The 13,598-nt window shown below is 40.2% G+C and overlaps 2 long non-coding RNA genes across 3 annotated transcripts; both read right to left on the bottom strand.

The window, feature by feature from the left end:
• Nucleotides 1-2,514: 2,514 nt before the first annotated feature.
• Nucleotides 2,515-3,117, bottom strand: LOC310740065. Its single transcript, XR_014537559.1, has 2 exons — nt 2,995-3,117; nt 2,515-2,879 (listed from the first exon to the last, which is right to left on the bottom strand). It is a non-coding gene; the product is annotated as an uncharacterized lncRNA (long non-coding RNA).
• Nucleotides 3,118-8,554: 5,437 nt separating this feature from the next.
• LOC310740056 lies at nt 8,555-11,440 on the bottom strand. Of its 2 annotated transcripts, none has more exons than XR_014537548.1 (5): nt 11,306-11,440; nt 10,609-10,935; nt 9,863-10,113; nt 9,343-9,369; nt 8,555-9,210 (listed from the first exon to the last, which is right to left on the bottom strand). It is a non-coding gene; the product is annotated as an uncharacterized lncRNA (long non-coding RNA). The 2 variants fall into 2 exon arrangements; XR_014537549.1 differs by having other exon boundaries at nt 9,863-10,099.
• Nucleotides 11,441-13,598: the final 2,158 nt, after the last annotated feature.

The raw sequence follows: 13,598 nt of genomic DNA, 5'->3' as shown, positions 1-13,598 counted from the left end.
ATCACCCATTCGGGGGGCTGACACAGACAGCCAAGCTGTCACGTAGGCTGACATACTACGGTGTGACATTCTGGTGTGATATTAAAATTATATATATATATATATATATATATATATATATATATATATATATATATATATATATATATATATATGTGTGTGTGTGTGTGTGTGTGTGTGTGTGTGTGTGTGTGTGTGTGTGTGTGTGTGTGTGTGGGTGGGTGTTTGGACATACAAGACCAGAAATCTCACTTCCTAGATTCTCTGTAGCCATTATATATTTATTTTATTATTTATTTAATTATTTAATTATTTATCAGTTCTTGAAAAAAGAATATAAAATAATTTCCACAATCACAAATCTACAGATGTAATTAGATGACATTCTACTTTAATGAATGGAAGTAACTTTTTAAACATTTTCAAATATTATAAAAATCTTAAGAAACTGTAGTGACTGAAAGACTGAAAGAAAGACTTTAGTGTAAATGAAGGTTTATAGTGTTCTGTGGATTGTGATTACAGGTTGTGTGGTCCTACCTTCAATGTTCAGCTGGAGCATATATCTCCCTGTTGCTTTCCCTCCAGCATCAAAGGTTTCCAAAATGTATGTTCCAAAGTCACTCCTGTCTGCACTGGTTAGTATCATAGTATTATTTTCTTTAACAAACTGCCATCTGGGATCTGATTTTGATGAGTTATGGTTATTTTTTTTAAATATTAATATTAGATATCTGGCAGATGTCTTGTTTATAATGTATAGTTTAAAGTTTAAACTTTAAACCCATCCACCAGAGGTATTTGCAAGTAAAGCTGTTGACCCAGAGCTACAGAACACTGATCAATCTTATTGAATCTACAGATAAAAAAAAAAAAAGCTCCCTAAAATGTCCGACAGGATTACTGATATGGAATCAAATTTTTATTTTCACCATATTTCACTCCATAAAGCACAGCCGTACATGTTATAAATCGCATATTCTCAAAGAATAAAACCTACCCAAAATAGATTCTGTCAAAATCCACATTACACTAGAGATGACCTGTATTCTCATTGTGTCAAGAGAACAGTCCTCTTTATGCATAGAGATCTTGATCATAACTTGAATCTCAATTTATAGCAGTATAACTCCTTTGCTGAAAAATTGAGGAAGTCCTATAGTTATTTTTGAAACTTTTTACTTCCTGTAGTCTAGATTATGGTACACAATGGTGAGATATACAGAATGCAACAATAAATGTAGATTATGTGTATAGCTTGTCCTTTACAATTTTCTAATTGCAAACTTTCAATTTAATTGATAATTTAGTGGGCTCCTGTCCATGGCCAAATGTTCTGAGTTAGACTTAACCAATGTGGTTTGATATGCTTTTCTTCTCCGTGGCGGGTGATGACATTTTAATGCTCACATCTGTGAGGCTATCAATAGAGGTGACACGGAGGTGACTCTCGAGGGAGCCGACTGCGCAGATTGCACTTGCATCTAAGGTTTCTAAAATTTATTTTTAGTCGCTTCTCTTTGCACTGGTTAGTATCATAGTTTTATTATCATTAACAAACTGCTATCTTGGAAGATTTGGATTTGGTGGGTTACTTTGGGTTTTTCTATATTTGCAAATTGAACAGTCAGTAAAAGTCTTGTCTCTGCTCCAGAGACTGAACGCATCCTCCAGGGGCATTTGCCGCCGAAGTTGGGATTCCAGAGACACATAATGATCAATCTCAGTAAATTTACAAACAGCAACCTAAAACAGTGAACCAACAAAGAAATAAAAAACAAGATCTAAAATTATGTTAATAGCAGATTTTACAGTAGCAGTCCTGTATGTTGTGAGGTGGACCACCATTACTAGATTTATCATGCATTAACAACAAGGTATTGGGTGAGTTTACTGTAGAGTAGTGTAGAAAGGGCAAACTAAACCCTCATTGACCCCATGTGTGTTAGTCCATACAGAGCCCTGAGCAGTTTTGCCATTTGAGTGCCTTATGTGTGCTTCCTGTGGGAAACCCAACTGTGGGCTGTGGGTTTTTATACTATTATTATACAGATACAGACACTGAACTTGACATAGTCAAACAAAAGTTGTGTGTCCAATGTTGCTGGCCAAGTTTGTGGAACCTCGGCTTGGGTGCACACTGAGCATAAAGACAAGGCTTGATAAATGTCCAAAAGCATATGAACCACCAGTAATTCCCCCATAATGGAAGGTATGTGCATTGCACTCCAACAATGGGGTTTAATTCACCCAAGTTATGGAAGGCTTTGAGGGACATAGCACTTGTCAGGCAGAGAAAAAAGAGGAATTTGTTGCAGCAATAAATGTGGATGTGTGTTTAGCTGGTTCATTAAAATCGTTAAAAATTTTATTATTAGGTTTATCAATAAACAGCTCTCTAAAGGGAGAAAAGTATTTCCATGTGTTTGACAGAACTTCTGTGCATGATCTTACAGTATGCAATGACTAGTCTCTAAACACCCAGGTAGTTTTCATTTCATTCCAATCACAAAATTAAGTTTAAATTCAATTTATTTTGAGAAAGTACAACAAATATTTCTACAAAAGTGTCATTGTGAAGTCAGCATTGAATTTGTAAGATATGATTATTAAAGAACATAAAATAAAGCTTAAGTAAACAACAGAAAAATGTTGTACTTGTATGTACTTGTGTGCAAATGTTTCATCAAGAAATCTATAGGAATATGGTTTCTGAAAAAAAGTCGATTCTGTAATCAAATGTGTTTTCTGTGTTTTCCATCTATTATTCTTGCTTATGCATTTCTGCTGTTTCAGGATGGATAAATTGCTGGAATGGAGGAGTGCAACTATAAACTGCTTCTTCTTCTTCTTAATCCAGATTTACAGAGTTTCTTGATCTGTGGAAAGAAATGACACTTGGGTGATCACTGCACTTATATCACAGAAAGCTTAGACATTACACTTTCTAGATGCTTGTGATAGTCTTTCTTTTACTTTATGGCATATTGTTACCTTTTTCATCACTGAGTTGTTCTTTGTTCTTTGTTTCTTTGAGTCTTGTGTATAAATTAGTTCCCGCTAACAGTGACAAGAAGATGATGATTTCAAAGAGCCACACTAACGGGAACAATGGGATGAAACCTCAAAGAGAGAGGAAGAAAGAGAGAGAGAGAGAGAGAGAGAGAGAGAGAGAGAGAGAGAGAGAGAGACTTGCCACAGGTTCATGTTATTTTCCTAAATAAAACACATTCATATCGGAGTGTGTGTAGTATATGCTATATAATATTATTGTGCTTTTATTCTAGCTTATCGAGAAGCACCGTGTTTAGGAATTTGAGCCAATAAGTAGCTTTGAGGAGAAGCATCCGATATGTGCTGTGTTTTGGTCAGTAGTCAATTGTTATAGTAGTTTCAGAGAAGGAATTAGTAACATTAGAAAAAGCAGATTGTCTTGGAAAAAGCAGCACTAGAATCTTTGAATATAGAATGTTCCCCTTCAGGAACTTGAGCTGCGTCGAAACGCTATGGGAACGCCCCTGCGTGACCACGCTCTGAACCACGTGTGAAATCTAGCCAATAGGCAAGCTGTGACGTCATAGACAGGCGACGTCGCGTAAACCAGGAAGCTACAAGATGGCTGTGCAGTGGTAGCGACATTAGCTTCTGCTCGTTCAGGTAAGCGCTTTGAGTGTATTATCTGTGCAGTCATAAGCTTATATGCAGGCAGAATTCCATCTGCGTGTTTCCTGCTTGCCCCGATTAATTTTGGGGGGGGGGGTGACACGCAGCCGATGTGTTGTTTGCTTAGCTTAGGAGCGTGCTTAGTCGGCTCTCGAGGGTATCGGTTGTTAGCATTTTAGCCGTGCGGCTATGCGCTCCCGGCTGCGAGGCGAGCTCCCGTTCCATGCGGGGATTGCGCTCGTTTTACGGTTCCTTCTCCGGTGCGTGTGATGCGGTGCTTTGTATTCTTCCTCCGAGGTGGGAGAATTTTCGGGGAGCCCTCTCTGAGGTGAGCGCTCTCCCTCGCGGCTTCGGCTCTCGATGGTATCGGCTGTTAGCATTAGCCGTGTGGCTATGCGCTCTCGGCTGCTAGCCGAGCTCCCGTTCCCCGGGGAGAGCGCTCGTTTGGAAAGGGTTCTTTTCCCGGTGCGTGTGACGCGGTGCTCCGTATTCTTCCTCCGAGGTGGGAGAATTTCGGAGAGCGCTCTCCGAGGTGGGCGCTCTCCCTCGAGGCTTCGGCTCTCGATGGTATCGGCTGTTAGCATTAGCCGTGTGGCTATGCGCTCTCGGCTGCTAGCCGAGCTCCCGTTCCCCGGGGAGAGCGCTCGTTTGGAATCGGTTCTTTTCCCGGTGTGTGTGACGCGGTGCTCCGTATTTCTTCCTCCGAGGTGGATGAAATTTCGGGAAATTAGGGGAAGCATGCCTGGCGGCTGCTTCTTCTCCCGGTGCGGGCGGCGCAGCATTGCATGTCTCTCTCTCCAAGGAGGATGAGATGATGGATGCTAGTGAGCCTGCGGACTCCTCACAGCCTGTGCTGTATGTGGAGCTCCTTAGGGCACAGTCTGTGCTGTATGTGGAGCTCCTTGAGGTCTTGGCGCGGGCGGGATTTAGCTTGGATTTAGCTTGGCCGGTCGTGTGGCAGATGCAGCGCGCAACCAGTGAGCTGGTTGTGCGTTTCCTGTGCCCTGTGTCACAGCCTCAGCGCCTTCCCTGATCTGCGCACTGAGGTGTCTGGGTCCTGGGAGGCCCATGTGCGCGCGTGCTTTTCCGATGTTCTTTCGCTGTGCGCGAATGTTGTTGGAGCTAAGTGGCGTGGCTACGGGACGATGCCGCTTGTGGTAGAAACGCTAGCTAGCTATCTCTCCCCGAGTGTTGCGTCTGTGACGGCTATCGGTTTTCCTACGTAGAGCCGCTTGGCTCTGGTGGGTAGGGCTACGCGGCAGGTCAGGCTACGGGTTGCTTCCACACGATGAGTGTGTTGCAGGCATACCGGGCTGGCCTGCTATGGGGGATGATGCGAGCTTCCTTCTGAGCGCAATGGTGTCCCCTCCTGGCCTGACCTGGTAACGCTGTAGGTAAGGGCGATTGCTGGCGGGTTCAGTCGTCCCCGCCTCTAGTGAACGGGCTGTGGTGCATAGGCCTGATGGCTTGCATCTTGGAGGGCGGTGCGCACCTCATGCTACGGCGTTCGTCCCTCCCTGGCACCACCGGGAGGCCGGTCTGTCGGCCCTGCCACAGGGTGTTCAGGACGCTGCCTCCCTTTTGCGGTTAACTTCCTTATTTCCGCCTGGAGGTCCGTTGCGTATGGGGGTCATCCGCTGCCTCTCAGGGGGCTCTAACGGCCGCAGTGCGCTGCTCCTGCCGTTCGGGTTTAGGAGGACTGTCTGCTAGCCCTGCCACGGGTCGTGTTCAGGGCGCAGCTTTCTCCAGCGGTTTGCTCCTCGTGTTCCGCCCGTATGGTCGCTGTGGATAGGGGGGGTCCGCCGCCTCTCTGGAGGTGTAGTCGGCTGCAGAGCACCGATCCAGCCGCTCTGAGTGGGTCAGTGGCCAGCCCCGAGGGATTGGTTCTCCCTGTGAAGACTTTCTGTCGGTCTGGAGGGCTGCCTGGGGTCTCTCAGGGTCCTGCGTACTGTGGAGAAGGGCTGCGCGATTCGGTTCGCGTCTTCTCCTCCCCGGTTCAACGGGGTGTGTCCCACGCTGGTGGGACCCGTGCAGGCTCTGGCCCTGGGACAATCGAGGTGGTTCCCTCCTCCTTGTTCAGAGAGTCAGGCTGCTACAGCCCGTGCTTCGTTGTTCCGAAGAAGGACGGTGGGTTGCATCCCATTCTGGATCTCCACTTTTTGAACCACTCACTTTTGAGGCTCGGGTTCAGGTTTCTCATTTAGAGAGGTCGTGTCTCAGGTCAAGTCCGAGGACTGATTTGACATACGTTGGATCTGGAGGTTGCATGCTCCCATGCAGCCATCCTTCACCGCACACGGGAGGTTCCCGAGGTTGCTTTCGGGGCGAAGCTTACCAATATCGGTCCTTCCGTTCGGCCTAGCGCTCTCACACCGTGCCTTCACAGAGTGCGTGAACGCGGCACAGACCCCGCTGCGGCTTCAGGGCATCCGCATTTTGTATTATATCGACGATTGGTTGATGTTGGCTCGTTAGAGCACCAGGCGGTTCGGCATTGAGATGCTCTGGACTCATACCAATTTGCCCTATCGGCCAAATAGGTCAACAGAGGAGCCATTTCCACTGTGCTTCATTCTGTGAAGCTAGTCTTGAAGATAAAATAGCTTGACATCAGCACACATCCCTTTAATTGGACCATGGACTTCCTTACGAACAGACCACAGTCGGAGATGTGGACTCCAAGGAACTTAAAGCTGGAAACACACTCAACAGCAGCTCTATTGCTGTGAATGGAAGCGTGCTTGTGATTGCCGGCTTGTGTTAGATTGAGAGCATCCGCAAAAACTGCATCTCAGTGTGGTACAGCAGCTGCATTGATTCAGTCTGTTAAGCCTTTCAGAGGGTGGTGAAAACCACCCAGCAAATCATCAGCTCTCAGCTTCCCACCCTGGAGGACATTACTAAAGATACCCCTCACCCCAACCATGAACTATTCACCCTTCTCCCATCTGGCAGACGCTACAGGTGCCTCAGAGCCGCACATACAGACTGAAGAATAGTTTTTTTCTTGTGTTTGTTACTGTACTGAACAGCTGATCATAGAACAGTATTTGTTGACATTATGTCACTTTTTAAAAAATATATTGCACTTCTTTATCCACTATGCATTTTTGCATCATCCACAACTTATGTTATCATTGCACTACCGTATATTCCACCCATATTTATTCTGTATTATACTCTACTATACAAACATTCATATATGTACCTATATATTCAAATTCAAATTTTATTTGTCACATACACATTCATACAGAGTACGACATGTAGCGGAATGCTTTTTTATGAATGTCCAACCTGTAAACATGAAAAATCGAAATAGAATGTAAGAATAAAAAAGAAGTTAATAATTTAAAAAAGTTTAAAGTATAAGTACAGTGGAACCCCAGTGTACGAGTGCCTTGTAGGAGTACGAGCGTTTCTTTTGACGCTTTCGGTTCCAGTCACGCGTTCTGCTCGTCGCTCACCTCCGTCCCCACGCTTCATGCTCAGTCACTTCAAAGACATTGTTCTGAGTGCATTTTCATCGTTCTCTTGTGTGAATATTGTGCTTTTTGTCTGTTTTATAGTGTTTTTGTTTTATTTCACTATAAATTTAGCATCATGGGTCCCAAGAAGTGTAGCGATAGCGGTGGAAAGAAGGTTGTAAAAAGAATAACCATTGAAATAAAGAAATTGTAGAAATTGTAAAAAAGCGAGAGAAGCCGACCTCGCCAGTGCCATCTTGTATATCATTTGAGCATGTTATCTTCTACTCTCTATCTCTACTGCATATTAATATATATACCATGAAAGATTGATAAAAAACCTACCCATAGCAGTTTGTGTGAAAATCCACAGGATTAAAAAGAAAACTTGCAATTTCATTTTGCAATTTCATTTTCATTTCAGAAAACACTCTTCTCTCTGTTCTTGATAAAGCTCTTGAATAAAGAGAAATGACAAATGCAAGGCAAAGCATCTTTTAAGGCTCTGAAATCCTTCTTTGAGAAATAGTGGAAGTTTAGTACTTATATTTCATATGTTTCACTTCCTTTATTATTATTTTTTTTTTACTTATTTTTTCATTGTAGAGAAAAGATATGGACAAAAAAAACAGCAATAAATGTCTAGGTTTATATACTGTAGCTGCCCATTTAAATTCTTCTAAATATATTAATAAATGTTATCAATAATCAGCTCTCTGTTGCTGAGGAAAATGTATTTCGTTATTTCCATAATGTATTTCAATGGCTGAACTCCTGTGAATGTCCCTATATGAAGAACTAGACCTTGCCACTGTGGTTTGGTTGGATATTTGTCATGCACAATTTATTTTAATTTTCTCTTCTTTTATTTTTGTTGTTGTTGGAATTCAAACAACTAGCTAAATTGTGCACTTTTTACTGTGATCTAGAAGCATGGTGTCTGATGTCATTTTACTGTTTATACCAAACAGGAAATTGATGCTGCCTAAGGTAACCAGGGAAAATTCAGGGAATCATAAAACTCTGTGCAGGAACCTAAGCAGCTCCCTCCCTAGTTGTATGTACAATTTGACAAATGCAACCCCAGATTACCATTCCATAGCGAATACAGTACTTGTAAAATTAAATGGCAAATTAAAAGCTTCAGCAAAGCAAAAAAATATTAAATGGTTGCTTAACACATGTGGCCACATTGTATCATTCTAGTTGTATTTAATTTGTATTATTTTTAATATTATTTACACAAATCTACAATCTTCAGATTGTGTTATCTTTCTATTGGCTCTTGTTAATACAAGAGACAATTTATTCCAACAAGATCACATACTTTACTTTAATTTTTAGATTTTTTCTGTCATGTTTTTCAAGAAAATGTTTTGTAAAAGTGAGCGAGTGTTATGTAATGGATGCTGGACAAATGTAAATGCAGGTCAAGATATTTTTAATAAACATTATTTTCAGGCAGGTTCAGAATTAATAAACAGGCAAATGACTGGATGATCAACCAAAAGGATATCATAGGACAAGCTTGAATAAAATCCACAGTATGATTGATGTCAAACAGGATAAAAAAGAGCTAAATGAATTTTCTTTTAAGCTGTGTGTGTGTGTGTGTGTGTGTGTGTGTGTGTGTGTGTGTGTGTGTGTGTGTGTGTGTGTGTGTGTGTGTGGGAGTTGTAGTCCAGCACAGCCAAGTTTAAAGGCTGCATCATGGGAAGTAGTGTGACCCGACCATTTCATAACAGCAAACAATGTACTTGTGCATTATTAAGTGTTATACATAAAGAACTGCATTATGTTTGTCAAAAGCAAACCTTCAGAAAAGACATTCTACAACGAAAATGCTACAACTAATATTTGATTTCCAAAAAAATAAAGCTTAAGAAAAACAACTCACAATTAATACCGGTTCTGTGATTCGAATCATGTGCCCCGTTTCCATGTTAGTAAGTATTAAAGTTTGATTCTCAGTTATTCACTGTTTTACTGTGGATTCTGGTGTAGATGCAAAATGCTCCCACTAACACAGAGAGCAGGATGAGGACTTCAAAAACCCATACAAACACAAACACCATGAAACCTGCAATAGAAAGAGATAGACAGGGAGAGTTCTTGAGCAAATGCCTACTTGTGGTCTTGTACACTGATTATACTGGGAATTAGATCATACAGGAATACAAAAATAATAGGAAAGAAAAGAACTGAGGCTTACTATGATTACTTTTCGTTGGACTGGTCACTGCAGAAAACAAAAAAAATATATAAATAATAAAAAAAAAATCATCATCAAAAGAAAACTGCAAAATAGAACTAGAGTCTGTGTGTATGTTTTGTTACCCTGACATAGCGTTATCCTGTATGTGTTACTGGTATGGAGTATCTGCTAAATAACACTGGGTGTTTTATGTAATGAACAAAGCTACACAGAAGCTAATGTCATGGTCATTGAGTCTTTGCAATCAGAAATCTGAATTGAGTGCATCTGGTTATATAAAATGGTAGTTCAATAAAAATGACACATCATACTTTGAATTACTTTTGTCATTAACATTAAGGTATTAAGAAACAATCAAGCCCTGAATAGCCTAGTTTTTCATTCATATTTAAATTTGTTGGAGTTTTCAAATAATCTGTGGGGAATTACTCAAAAACTGTTAAGAAATTATGATTATTGACCCTAATTGTTGTATCACTGTTGTTTTTACTATATAAATCATTAACAAAAGTCTTACCAGAACATGGCTGCAGTTTGGTAGTATATTGGCTTTGGCTGACTTGATTTTTTACATAGCAGGTGACATTTCCATGATGCCCTTTACTCAGTGTGAGTGTGCTGGTCCCGTTCTCCAGTTGAGGGTTGAAATCAGAAGTCCAGCTGTAGGTGAGGTTGTCTCCATCAGCAGAACAGTGTAGTTTAATGTCTTCAGAGGCCAAACAGCTGTACCACACACTGACTGAGGACACCTGAGCTAAAGATTAAAGACTCCAGAAATAAAGCAATTGTTATTTAAAAAAAAAAAACCTGCTTCATATATTCCTCATGCCTGCTTTCCTCAGGGCAATGCTTATTGCCTGTGTACTCTACATCATCAGAATCAGGTTTAGTGGCCAAGTGTGTTGACACACACAAGGAATTTGGTTGGTGACTCTCAGAAGTACAGTCATAAATAACAACACTATACATTTATAGACAATACGAGACAATACTTTATGAACATGTTCAAACTACTTTAAATAGAGTTACTAGCATTAAAACATTACAAACATTTTTTTATTCTGCTTTCCTAGATAATCTGCATTCATGAAATTGAAATGTTTGAAACTGAAGAAATACTGTAGATTAATAGATTTTATCCTGACAAAACATTATATAAACAATATATGAATTACTTTCTCTTAAAAGCTTCTTCACAGTCAAAAGCAGATTTAACTTCTCACGTAGATTTTATTAGTTTTTGTTAAGTTTTTGTCGTCCTACCTGCAATGTATAACTGGAGCGTATATATGCTTGTTACAGTCCCTTCTGTATCAATGGTGTGTAAAATGTATGTTCCAGAGTCGTTTCTCTCTGCACTGGTTAGTATCATAGTGTTATACTTATTAACAAACTGCCATCTTGGGAGATTTGGTTTTAGTGTATTTTTGTTATAAGTTAAAATTCGATGATGGGCAGATGTCAAGTCTACCATTTTTAGGATAAACCCGTCCGCCAGGGGTATTTGCAGTTGAATTTTTTGTCCAAGAGCTACGTGACACTGATTATTGTCAGTAAATCTACAGATACCAACATCCTGAAACAGCAAACCTACAAAAATACAGATATAGAACATTATGAATATTGTTACACAACTCTTTATTCTCTAATAAATGACAGTCCATTATCATAGGAGAGCTGGACTTAGTAATTATTTAGATTTTTAATAAAAAGTAAATAATATATATTTAATATAAAGATTTATATATAAAAATGTAAATAATATTTGGATTATTATTATTAATTTACTGAATAGTCTAAAATCCTATTTTGCTGAGTGGAATTCTTTATTTTCTTATGGTTTCATTAATGTGAAATTAATTAAATATACACTATATTTATACCATTTGTCATTTCATTAAGCCCAAATTGTACATCTGTGCATGTTATAAATAAATCCGGCATAAAGGATTAAACCTACCCATAGCAGTTTGCGTGAAAATGCACAAGACTTCAAAGATGAAAATCTGAATCCGCATTTTGTCTTCTATTTGTACTTGCCAGAGATCTTGTTCATGAAAAAAAAACATTCTTTGCTGAGAAACAGAGGAAGTGTCAAAGATGTTGAAACCTTTCACTTCCTGTATTTAAATTTCCTGGATAAAAAAACAAGAAAGATAGACAATATACAATAATAAATGTAGATTTGTGTGTAGCTTCTTTCTACTGGCTGTGGTTGTCATTATAATAGAAAGTTCAATCCTGCACGATCTTTATCTTTTTTCTGTAATGTTTTTGAAGGAAATACTATTTACAAAGAAACTCTGCTTTAAATTGTGAAAGTAATCGAGTGTTATGTAATGAATGCTGAACAGATACAAATTCAGGTCAAGATAGAATGAATAATTTTTAATAACAGTATCGTCAGACAGGTTCAGAACTGATAAACAGGCAAATAATTGGGTGATCAATAAACAGGATATAATAGAACAGGGCTAAATCAAAAACACAGTACCAAACAGGTCAAAAAACAGGATACAAAGGTAAAAGTAACTGAGTATATTACTGTACAGCTGAATTAACCAACATCATTTTACACTGGGGCTGTGAGTGAGTGTGTAATTGGATGCAGGTGTGATTAATAATTATGAGGTTGACTGAAAATGTGCAAGTTTGTGTTTGGAGTTGGATTGGAGTTGGCGGCCATGTTTGTAGATCATGGTGTCTAATGGGAAATGGAGTTTGAGGCTTTAGAAGTGCTTAATGTAAACAGATTTTATAATAAAGTGGACAATATCCCTTATTCATTTTTAAAGAGTCATGCGTGAAGAACTGGATTTTATTTGTTTAAGTTAAAAAAAGCAACCCTTTGAAAAAGACATTATACAATCAATATGCAATACATTCCGAAACACAAAATATGATTTATATACACGTTTAATTGTAGCATCAGCATGAGCATTGTTGGGGTATCATTTTGATATCAAAGAATATTTACAATAAATATTAAGGAAACTACTCACAAAAAAATATTATTTGTTTCTGTGACTCTGTTCATGCACCTTTTCCATGTTAGTAAGTAATTCTGGTGTAGATGCAAAATGCTCCCACCAACACAGAGAGCAGGATGATGACTTCAAAAACCCACACAAACACAAATACCATGAAACCTACAGTAGAAAGAGCGAGACATGGAAGATGCATTAGGACATCAACTTTGTTTTTTGTTCCAACTGCCTGCTTGTGGCCGTGTTCATGTCTTATACTTGATTTTACAATGAATATACTGGGAATTAGACCATACACTAATTCTACTTCTTCTGCTTTGGCTTCTCCTATTAGGGGTCGCCACAGCGGATCATCCGTCTCCATACCCCCTTGTCCACTACATCTGCCTCTTTCAAACCAACTACCTGCATTTCTTCCCTCACCACATCCATAGAACATTAAGAGTAAAGGAGAGACCTACCTTTCCTATGTGGTTTGGTTCCAATTTCTGCAGGGGAAAAAATATTAATTCATAAAATATTTTTTTTAATTACATCATATTACCAAATTATATAACGAAAGACAGCACTATAAACCTACAAAGGAGCGAGAGAGCTAAAGAGAGTCTTTGTCTTTATTTTATTACCATGACAGAAGTTAATTTTGTTAAATAAAACATATTCGCATGGGAGTATGTGACATCTGCTACATTACACTTATTGTCCTTTTTTGTACTGTTTCTAGAGGCACTCTGGACAAAAAGTGAGGTAACATATTCTAGATATTTGCTAGAATATTTGCTATTTGAGTTTGGTCACTAAACAAAATACTTTACCATCATTTAATTCTGTGAATTCCCGTGGGCTCACCACCTGCAGGAGGGACCTTAAGGGGCTGGTGCTGAGAGGATCTGGCAGCAGTCGAAGGCGGGGGCCTCGACAACCCGATCCCTGGACACGGAAGCTAGCTCTAGGGACGTGGAATGTCACCTCGCTGGCGGGGAAGGAGCCTGAGATTGGGAACGTTTGGCCGAGTTTGGCTCCTGTCAGAGAGATCTTCAACTCCCACCTCCGGCGGAGCTTTGACCGGATCCTGAGGGAGGCCGGAGATATTGAGTCCGAGTGGACCATGTTCTCCACCTCCATTGTCGAAGCGGCCGCTCGGAGCTGTGGCCATAAGGTCTCCGGTGCCTGTCGAGGCCGCAATCCGAGAACCCGGTGGTGGAAACCGGAAGTAAGGGATGCCGTCAAGCTGAAGAAGGAGTCCTATCGGGCCTGGTTGGCTTG

Source organism: Silurus aristotelis, assembly GCF_946808225.1.
Source record: "Silurus aristotelis genome assembly, chromosome: 17".
Lineage (NCBI taxonomy): Eukaryota > Metazoa > Chordata > Actinopteri > Siluriformes > Siluridae > Silurus > Silurus aristotelis.
The sequence above is the reverse complement of the archived record's forward strand: the minus strand, read 5'-3'. Positions and strand labels throughout refer to the sequence as shown.